This window comes from Micropterus dolomieu, linkage group LG20 (assembly GCF_021292245.1).
Source record: "Micropterus dolomieu isolate WLL.071019.BEF.003 ecotype Adirondacks linkage group LG20, ASM2129224v1, whole genome shotgun sequence".
In the NCBI taxonomy this organism is placed as follows: Eukaryota; Metazoa; Chordata; class Actinopteri; order Centrarchiformes; family Centrarchidae; genus Micropterus; species Micropterus dolomieu.
Genome location: NC_060169.1, coordinates 16,916,614 through 16,928,312, shown reverse-complemented (window position 1 = coordinate 16,928,312; position 11,699 = coordinate 16,916,614). Strand labels below are relative to the sequence as shown.

The 11,699-nt window shown below is 39.8% G+C and overlaps 1 protein-coding gene across 1 annotated transcript in view; it reads right to left on the bottom strand.

The window, feature by feature from the left end:
• dagla (diacylglycerol lipase, alpha) overlaps positions 1-11,699 on the bottom strand; it is a 41,475-nt gene that overhangs the window by 19,989 nt on the left and 9,787 nt on the right. The gene's annotated exons all lie outside the window — the stretch shown is intronic.

Here is an 11,699-nt window from a genome sequence, read left to right as displayed (position 1 = left end):
GGGGGGAAGGGAAGAAAAAAAAAGGACAAACCAATGACGAACAAACACAAAGCACATTCGTACATTCTCAACAGGTCAGATCTCGCTCAAAGCTCTGCATCATCAGCACGGATAGGGAAGGGATTTTGTTTCTCTTTCTTAAACTCTCTACATCACAATCGAAAGAGGGCTGCAGGGTTTATAACGGAAATAGGCTTGCCCAGAGCAGAAGAGTGAAAGATAATGGGAAGAGGAGAAGATGAAACTATGAGAGAAAGGGATGCAGAGAAAAACCACCACTTAATCAACAAAAGAAGGAGCACCAGCTTTGATATATGATGGTACCACGCTGGTTATGGCCATGTGAAAAAGCTTCTTTTACGTCACTCTGTCCATTCTCTTTGTAGAAAAAGCATTGTGAGTTTACTCAAGTTGCCTCTGGGATGAACTAGAATAAACTGTAAAAGGCATGGTGGGAAGGAAATAATAGGGAGAGAAGAAACCAAAGAGAGGCTGATGCAGGCCTTACGGTGCTGATACAGGCTGATACAGCCTTTATCATACGCTGCTCCCGCATATTTGCTGAAAGCTAAAAAAGGACAGTTTTTTTTTTCCAGTTATAGGGTTATAGATGAGCTTAGCAACAGATGAAGCAGCCCAACAACATTTCTTGTTTGTCACTACCCAGCACAGCTCTGCTTTTTAGTATTGTTTCAGAACATTTTTTTCACATTTTGTTTAGTTATTGAGAAACTGGCAGCACCCTCATTGTTTCACCCTTTAATACCACAGTCATCATAGTTGTTAAAGTCTCACTCTGCATCGTGCCTGCATAAAATAGGACAATGGCTAGTTGCATAAGTTCTTAGTCAAAAAGGTAAATGCAGTATTATACAAGAACTTCTTGTCTAAAAATCTATGAATACCCCTACAAAGATGCAGTAATCTGCATTTCCACAATGGCTGTAACTGCAAAAGGCAATTTGGGGGGGGGTTCATAAATGAGCAAAATTGCAGGAGTTAGGCTAGGTTGGTTGGCTAGGTAAGGTTACTAATTTAAATTTATCGAAAAGAGAGGATAGATAAGTACTGGCACATCCTGCAGCATCCTTCTTCATTTGACATCCCTTTGATATTTTCCAACTTTGTTTGCATTTTTGTTTTGTTGTTGTTGCAAGTCTATATAGACCAATGACATTTAGCTGATGCTTTTTATCCAAAGCGACTTACAGAGGTCAGAGGTCGCACGCCTCTGGAGCAACAAGGGGTTAAGTGTCTTGCTCAGGGACACAATGGTGGATGGGTCCCAGTGGGGATTGAACCCGAATCTCTCACACCAAAGGCAGGCGTCTTATCCATTGCGCCATAACCACCCCTATATAATAATATAGTAATGCTTTTTTTAATGCATGTCAGGTTGTGCCATGACAACATGCATGACATTACTCCTAGTCCGTCTATGGCTATTGGAATATTTTTTAGAAGGTGAAAGTGCAAGCTACCAAAATCCAGCTAAACAACTGTAGAAAAAAAAGCTGCCGGTCTGCACAACAATAACTTGCTGTGAAAATAACACCTGTGGTCCTTGTGCTTTGTGTTTCACAATGTCCCGTAAAGTGCATCCTTTCTAGTGTAAACAATAAAGTTATATGTGTGCAAACAATTTCTTTTGTAGCTCCATGCCATAATAACGATGACAGATGCACAAAAGACAGTCAAATAGATAGACGGTCTCTGAAAAGACTAGCTTTGAAGAGAGTCAGCAAGTGTCCTGCACTAACATGAGTTGGGATTTGAAAAGAGAAAGCACTATTACTCGTAAACTGCCAGGTTAACTGCGAAGTTGAATGCAAAAGAGAAGACCCTGGACAAACCACAAGGAGTTTCCCCTTCAGACAGACTTGCCTCGGACAAAATCGCTGCAATACTTTATACCAGAGTTATTTTTCAAAATGGCAGGCAGGCTTCCCAGGGGGGCTCCAAAGAGTTTCAGGGGAGGCTCAGTGAATGGAAGTTAAAAAAAATGTTATAGGAGAACTCATAGAATAGCCTAAATGTGTGTGATTTGGTTAAAGAGATAGTTCAGAGAAACAGTAGGCTAGTTTTAAGGAATTTTACGTTTTTTCCAACTTTCCCAGAGTCATAAACTAATAAATGCCTTTGGGCAGACCTTTGTTATGTATTCGGTGTAGTGTGAAGTTATGTCAAACAGCAATATTAGTCTATTAGCGAAACTAAGCAAACTAAATAAAGTAAGGGGGCAACTTTTTCCAAGGTTTATGTGCGGGGATGCCTGCAGTCTAAGACTTTGAAAACCCCTGCTTTATACCAAACATGTATTCATTATCAATTGCGCAGCACATTATCTCAAGCTGAAGATGGATCTAAGGTTTCTTAGACTTAGAGGCAGAAAAAAGGAGATCATCTAGCTTATGAAATAACCTGAAAATGTAAACAAACATTTTTTTTTCTGGTTTGTACTTCAACAAGAATGCACCTAATTACCTCTGAAGGAAGAAATCAGGCAAAGAAAAAAACACATTCATTGAGGCATTTGTGCTGCCACCTACATAGCTCTCAGAAGTGATGGGTAGAAAAACACTGGAATTTCCTCTGTGCAGATCCTCTGGTGGAGAAATAACTTTTACACTTTCTACATCCCTTTTCTTTCCTATAACTACACACAGAAACACTGGAGACCTTGTTGTCAGAATGGATTCCCAGCCCCACCCACCCCCTTCAATGGAATTTTAACTTGTAACAAAATTCAACACAATCCAAGAGCTTTGTATTGACAAAATAAAAGTTCTATCCTATCTTCATGCTAGGTCTAAAAAGGTCTTAAAATCATAACCTACTTCTCTGCAACTTCTTTATCCCCAACGTTTAGCTGTTCCCTCCTTCATCTCTCCAGTGCTGCTTATTGAGCCTAAACACCTGCGCTGATTTGCATTATGTCTAAATTCGGATCAAAGCTTCTTTCCCCTATTGTTTGCGACCAACATGAAAAATGGGCTCCTATTCTTTTTTTAGCAGGATTGTGACTGACTTATTTATGTCAGTTCTTCTATTTGGATTGACTATGACCGACCACATCTATTATAAACACCATATACACAAATGTTGAATTGCTCCGTTCAGCTATTCCTGCTTTATATGACTAAACCGATCAGCCATAACATTATAATCACAGACCGATGAGGTGAATAATACTGATTATCTCATTACCATGGGACCCATCAGTTGGTGGGATATATTAGGCAGCAAGTGAACATTTTGTCCTCAAAGTTGATGTGTTAGACGCAGGAAACAATGAGCAAGCGTAAAGATTTGAGTGACTTCGACAAGGGCCAAATTGTGATGGCTGGACAACTGGGTCAGAGCATTTCCAAAACTGCAGCACTTGTGGGGCGTCATGGTCTGCAGAATCAACAGGTATCAAAAGTCGTCCGGTGAACTGGCAACAATGTCATGGGCGGCCAAGGCTCACTGATGCATGTGGGGAATGAAGGCTAGCCCACTAGTGTGATCCATCAGAGGAGCTACTGTAGGTCAAATAGCTGAAACAGTTAATGCTGGTTCTGATAGAAAGGTCAGAACACACAGTGTATCACAGTTTGTTGCGTATAGGGCTGTGTTACCGCAGACCAGTCAGGGTGCCCAAGCTGACCCCTGTCCACTGCTGAAAGCGGACTGGTCCCGTTTTCTCTTACATCACATGGATGGCTGGGTGCGTCGCTTACCTGGGAAACACATGGCATCAGGATACACTATGGGAAAGAGGCAAGCCGGCGGAGGCAGTATGATGCTTTGGGCAATGTTCTGCTGGGAAACTTTGGGTCCTGCCATTCACGTGGATGTTACTTTAACATGTATCACCTATCTATGCATTGTTGCAGAGCGTGTACACCCTTTCATGGAAATGGTATTCCCTGATGGCAGTGGCCTCTTTAAGCAGGACAACGTGCCCCGCCACAAAGCAAAAATGGTTCAGCAATGTTTGAGGAATACGAGTTCAAGGTGTTGACTTCACCTCCAAATTCCCCAATTCTCTTTTCTGTGGGAAGTGCTGGACAAAAAAGTCCTATCCATGGGAGGCCCCACCTATCAATTTACAGGACTTCTGCTGCTAACATCTTGGTGCACGATACCAGCACACCTTAGTGATGTCCTTGCCTCGACAGGTCAAGGCTGTTTTTGTGGCAAAAGTCCCCCCCTTACACAATATTAGGCAGGTGGTCATAATGTTATGGCTGATCAGGGTATTAGTCCAACTGCTGTGGGGGATGCAGCAAATGTTTATAATATTCATGTTTATTTTCAAGGGATACAATACATGCCAGACAGAAATGTCTACGCACATGCAATAAGTAGTATTTAGAATCAATGGGCCTCATTGGGCAAGCCGGGGGGTTTACCTGAGGTGTGTGTGAGTGTGTGGGGAGAAGACAATTCTGAGGCAGGTGCAAAGCATACATAAGACAATAATAAGAATGTCATGGTCATTAAAACCTGCTTTCACAGGATGGTATAATGTGAAAACTTGAGTTTTTTTCCTGGGGGGGGGCAGGTGGTTTACAATCACGATGCCGGCTCAACATCATGATGTCTGTCAGCCATCGCCGATGGAATCGTCTATCGGCCCAACCCTAGTTCTTATTTAGCAAAATCGGATTCATGACAAGTGCGCACTGGCCCATTTTGTTCTTACCAGATTATAGGTCAACAAAAACTAAGAAAATAAAAACTGCTACATTCCAATATGGGCATTCTCGTGCAATCCATTGAAAGCTAGGACTGGGACACTTAGTTTTTATAGTTACGTATTTTAATTATGACAATAATTGATGAGGATGAAAGTTTCGTGTCAGTTTCATGAATATTGACACTGCACTGAACAATGCATTATTAAACTATAAGGTTTTAAATACTGTTGTCCATTAGCCTTTTGCTAAAAAAAAAAAATGCTGTGCATTTTGTAAAAATGTGTGTTTCAGATAGCCAAGCCTTCATCATTTGTGTGTATGCATGGTCTGAGGTAGTAAATTTGTTTGCAGAGTACAAACAAAATCAGGTAAAAAAATTAAACAAATCATGAATCACATTCATTACATTCATATATACACAGTTTAAGCAAAGATTTGTGAATGAGGCCCAATGTGTTTTGTGCCATGGGAATAAATGAGGGGACAAGAACAATTCAAAGTTTATAAGGTTGAAATAAGCCAACATTTCTTTCTATTGGCATCCATTTATCATCATCATTATTATGATTATTTTCTCTAAATCAAAAATTCTTAATAATGATGAATAAAATAAATTTTGTACTGGGCTGTTATTTTACACAGATACCATGTGTAGTCTTTGACCATGGGGCAATGTTTTAATGAGTGAGGTCACGTTTTGTTTATTTGATAATAGCTTCACATTATTCCACTTAATGTTGCTGTGACACACCAAGAAACACAGTAATGTGCCAGCAAAGGCGGGGAGGGAGGAAAGATGTTACGTTAACAAAAACAAAACATATTGGCTTTGCTAATGTTTTGAGTAAGAAAATACATTCAATAGGTTTGTTAAGGCTCACGGATACACGTACTGTAAGTGTGAGAATAAGAGTAAGGGTAAGAGTGTTTTGCTAAGTAAACAGGTCACTTTAAAATTATAAAATGTTACACTTATATGTTTTTGCCTTATTAACCAGCTCTACTATTGTGCAATATTGAGCTGGAATGATAAGCCATGGACTTCATATGAACACAATGCATCGTGGACCTGGATGGGTATTGTGACAAAAAAACAAGCACGGTCTTCATCTAAAAGTGAATGACATAATGAGGTGAAAGGACAAGGCAATCATTAACTCATTCTTGATTCTATTGAGAGGAACAAATTACTGTAACTAGTTTTGCTTTATGAATGACCTTAATCAGGCAGACACCCGCTATTCACCTGACTGTAGCAGCAAAGAGGTCTACTTGTCTCCTTGTCTCCAATAAACATTTGTAACTACTCACCTCACAACAACACGGACTGAGGCCACATCCACACTACAGCCTTTTTTTTTTTCTTTTTTTTTTTTTAAACAGACCTTTTGCTACGTTTGCACCTCCCGTCCAGACTAAAACAGCAAAGTTTGAAAACGCTTCTGATCCCTTTTTCGTTTTGAAACTCCGGCGGGCGTTTTAGTGAAGATGGGCAAAAACGGAGGACTTTAGAAACGATGACACAGACGCTCACACTTGGCTCTGTGATTGGGTCATACACGTCATGCAAAGCAGACACACGGTGCGCCTCTTATAGAGTTTTTGACTTAGCATTTTTATTGAAATATTCTGTACCATGCAAATAACACTTATCTGCCTACACCTGTACTGTGCATGTCGCAATTTACTTTGCAACGAGTCGCACTCATTCCCGTGTTTCATTCAGTAACAGTCCCAGCTCGTTATTGGTCCATGCAAAAAAAAATAAAAAATCTGGTCTGATTCTTCATCTACATTTCTGTATTCTTTCCCAAAATCTTCTGTAACTATGGAATAGACCATCTGCTTCATGTTTACACCGGCACGCGCATGCCCAGTGTACCTGAACGGCCACTAGATGTGCGTTTTCGGTTGTTTTAGTATAGACAGAGATCAACTCTCAAACGCAGCTAAAACACTGGTTAGGACAGAGATCGTGTGTGACAGAGATTTTGTTTTAATTCTCCGTTTATAAACTAAAACGGAGTAGCGTGGATGGGGCCTGATAGTCACTTTATGCCATGTTTGCTTAACAACGCAATAACCTACAGGCCAAAACATAGCTATAAAGTTCAACACATACAACGGTCTTGTGAGCTTCATGAAACTGGTGTTCACAGTAAGGCTACTAGATTTCATATTAAGGTGTTTCTGTTATCTCACGCATCCCTGTTTTCAAACCTTGATATGTACCTGTATGAAAAGGGGCTCGTACCACCTGCGACCCCACAGACAGCACAACATTTGCCACACTGATGCTGTCACATTCAGGTGGTACCTCAATTTCTTTGAATAATAGACCATACGGATCCAATAACACATCAGGAATCTGTGATTTTATGGAAGGTATACCCAGTAAAATATGTTTTAGTGACAGACAGCAACTTAGCCTGAGCAGAGCTGGCAGGTGATTACAACTGTCTAACTGCAAAGTGGTTAAACTATGAACAGCAGAGTGACAGTACGAAGGTTTTCTTTCCAATCAAAGCACTACAGCAGGTGGTCTCACAGATTGGCACACCTTCAACCAAAAACTGTGAAATCAGCTGTGGTAGTGTTTGGTTGGAAGAAAAACGTCTTTAGTTTCAGCTATCACCAGCAAATGGTTTGATACCCCAACACAAAGCTTGGCTAGGCTACTTGCTGTGATTATTCATAAAAATCTAAAGCTTCAGAGCAGACTGGGAACTTGAGGAATATACATCAGGCATGGCAAAACTCTTGAGCTACAGATTCCAGCTTTTAGTATTCATTGTACTTTGTGACTCCTCAGCTTTGAGGTAATGCAAGAGAGTGAAAGAAACAAGGGCATGTGAATGGGTTCATGTGACTGAAGTCACCTCACAGCTACTTGCTAAACTCTATCTGGGTTGGAGTAACATTAAAGAGGGCGGTGGAAGAGGGAGGGAGGGAGGAAAGAGGGGAAAAGAAAAAAAGGGAACATCTGAACTCCCCCCGAATCTCATTAAGGCCAAAACAATCAGGACGGTGAAATCGCGCAGATCTCTTAAATGCAGAAGGCGCACACTAGACCGCCAGGGACACTGTTATCAGCACTCCCCTCCAGGCTTGTTGTTACGGTATGACTTAAACTCCCAGCAGAGACCTCAAGAGTGGAAAAAACATTATGACATTATTCTAAATTAAATGGGATTAGAGAGTGTGACCTTGTTGTAGTGTAAAGAGCAGATCTACTCAGATTATAATAAAAAGGTAAAAGTAAAAAGTCCAATTACTTACTAGTACCAGTTCCTTCTTTCTATCTATCCATGCATCCGCCCGTTTTCTAAACTGCTTATCCTGTTCGGGCTTACAGCGGATGGAGCCTATCCCAGCATGCACTGGGTGATTAATGGTTTCCAAATTAAGTTTTTTGTGCTACTGCAACTATGCGGGTAACTGTTGCCTTAATCCCTAATCCAAAACACTGTTGCCTAAATAGCAGATCATTCTGGCACTTTAAAAGAAATCTTACAGATTATACTATCAAATCAGACAGTGTGGAATGATCTGTCCAACATAACTAACTACTGCTAACAAGATCACACTATGCAATGATAAAATTAATCAAATTCATCAGTGCCGACCTCACTGTTTCCCAGTTACTAAAATCTGTTACATCAGAAGGTTTACAAGCACATTCAGTCATTCATAACCACTGCTTTCATGAAATCTGGACCAACACTTTGGATAACAGAGGGTGTATTATGTTAAAAGCCACAGTTTTCTGGCTGTGGCTTTTAACACAGCCTCTCACTGAGCAAGACACTTAACCCCCATTTGCGACCTCTGACATATAGCAAGTGTAAAAGCAGCAAATCTTCACTTTTGAGAAGCTGAAGTCGAAGGATGTATAGCATTTTTGCTTGATAAACAGATAATAGAAGAGTTTGTGGATTAAATTTCAGACAATTGTTTAAATGACTAATTACTGGGAGTTATGACCTAGGAAGCACATTAAAATAGCCTTTAGCCCAGCATTATCATTAGCCATCACTATCATTATCAGTGGTCTTTGGAGTCATGTATTTATTAACAATCACCTTGTTAAAATTCTTTTTTAACACAACCGGACAATGTTATATTCAGCCAATCTGTTTTCAGGTTGTCTTCTTGCATTTCAGGTCTCTGTCAGGCAACGACGATAACCGCAGAATGTGTGAAGTCAATCGATATTTCTGATTGATCACTCCCAAGATTCTGATGAGATCAATGCGCTGAGAACACCTCAGAAAAAAAATAAAATAAATAATCCCTTCTATCCCTGTCTAGTTAGGCCTGTAAGATATGAGGAAAATCTGCAAGGTGTGAAAACATTGTTCAATTCTGCAATGACTATATATAAATGAACATATATTTAAGTGTGCATACAGTTCATATGTCAGAACAGATTAAATTAACAATTAAAACTGAAAATTTTAAATGTAACTAAATTTTGTTTCTAGAGCAGCAAAAGTAAAATTTACAACAGCAAAGTCACTATATAAACTCAATAGTATCTCACTGGAAACTACGGAAGCCCTAAGCGGCCGTCCATTCAAATATTTTTCTTACTCCGTTTTCACGTGATAATCGTGATCGAGAAAAACAAAACAGTAGCTTAACACGTGTCGGCAGGAACGTTTCTCAATGATAATCTCACAGTGGTTTTCGGACTCACAGCCATGCGTGTTCAATCCTCACTTAAGACCAATCTTTTTCTTCTTTTTTTATCTTTTTATAACTAACTCTACAACAAAGTTCTTATGAAGAGACCGTTTCAAGTGCTCACAATAAAGAATGTGCTGGACTGTGTGCGTCCCGGTGATTGGTTCACATCTATCAATCAATCTATGGACTTTTCATTTCCCCATCATTCCCAGGCTGAAGAAATTCCTACCTTTCTCATTCAGGGGAATCCATTTAAAGTTACACATTTCCTGACAGCTATTTCGGAACCATTAAAATAGTCATTGGGAAATGTGTGATTGGATTCCCCTGAATAACAACTTTGCTGAAGAGGATAATAAGAAACACACAAAAAAAATTGTCGAAAGCAGGAATTTAACAGGTAATCCTTTGATTACAAGTCCTGTGCTCTACCAACTGAGCTAACCATTGACACAAGAAATTTTTCTGAAATTATCCTAAAGAAACACACCTGTCGAACATGTATTCAGCTATGGTTTGTTATCTCGAGATCACAAGAAAATTCTCTTGTTATCACGGGAAAGTGGAGTTAAAAAAAAAAAAATCTGAATGGATGGCCACTTAGGGCTTCTGTAGGAAACAAATCTAAAACGTCATTAAAATAAATCATATTCCTGACAGTGAGTGAATTTTAGAAAGATTGAGAAACAGTATCAGTCCTTCCTCCTGTCCTCTGTCCTCCTCCCTCTGCTGCTGGAGTGATTCACTGCCTGCAGGTGCCGCTGGTAGAGACAGCAGGGGCTGGTTTGTCTCAGCCAGCAGCCGAGTTTACAAGAATTTAACACATTTTAAGATACGTGGCAACCTAAGCTAAACAGTTAAGACTACAAACAGCAGGGCAGAGGCTGCAGCGTGATAATAAATTCTACGGTATTTAGCCTCGGGGCCCGTTTAATACCTGACCAATGAGGTCAGCGCTACTATCAGAGTCCTGAGTGTAAGATCAGACTTTAATCCTCAAATTTGATTTTCACTTTCTGTTGATGCATTTTATTGTCAACCTTGTCTATTTTACAGAGTCAAACCATACAGTAGAGCGTACACTAACCCAATAATCTTAGTATAGGCAATCTATCGAGTTTTACAGTGGCATACAGGAATTCCAGCTCATTACTCTTGTAATCACTTCTGTGTGAAACTAATGAGCACTGACCTCTGATGAGATCAACTCTGCCAGCCTCATTTCTTGAAGGAAGACTCTGGTCATCAGTACATTTCTCAACGCGACAGCCTCACTAAAAGCAGTTGATGCCTCAAGGGCTTTCCCATCCATCACCCAGGAGACGATTGCCTATTAGTGGTGCAGTTTAGCTTCTACCGTGGACAGCAGATGCACTTTTTTTCACCACAGTGAAATGCTAACAGACCATACTTGCATTAACTGCGGTGTGCTGAATAAGGAAGGTGGAAGATGTTCATAATCAAAAAAGTGTATATCTTCAAAAAAAATGGGTTTTAGATGAGAAATACCACATTCCTTTGACAATGATGGCTTTTGATGTTAGTCGGCAAACATTATTTTCCTCCAATAGTCCATAAAATAGGTACACAAACACACAAATGCTGCCAAATCCTTTCCCAAAAAAATGGGTTACAATATGTTCTTTGTGCAACAATGAATTATGTTTAAAAAATACACAATGTTAAGGCCTCCCTGACTGGACAGACTTAATTTGCAGACTGTTGCAAATTATGACAACATGCTGAAGATTTCACAACCACCACACAGCACAATAGACATAGCTGACTAATTCTACTTTCACAGCAGGCATCCAATAGTTCATTTCACTTAATGTGATGAAACTAACAGGTAGCTGGCCAAAAAGAGCACTTAGCACATTTAAACTTGAAGTGTGTAAAATGTCATATTGTCACTTTGCAAGGCATAGTCTGTACACCATGGTTCTGATTATGGTTAAACAATAGATCATTGTCTGAAAAAAATAAATCAAAGAAATTCCTCTGGACCATGATGGCATTTTATTAACTTGTGTAGACATTCTGTGGGTTCATAGCTCCCCCCCCCCATGAGCAAGGCTTGGCTCTTCTCTCTTTGTTTCATGCTGCCCTTTTCTGTCCGAGCTATAAATAAATAAATAACACTTCAGATCTAATACACAAATTGTGTGTATATATATATATATATATATATATATATATATATATATATATATATATATATATATACACACACACACACACACACACACACACACACACACAGTAAATGGACATGGGCGCTTATCACTTTGAGCAGATTTGAGTAGGACCTGTCATATCAAAGTG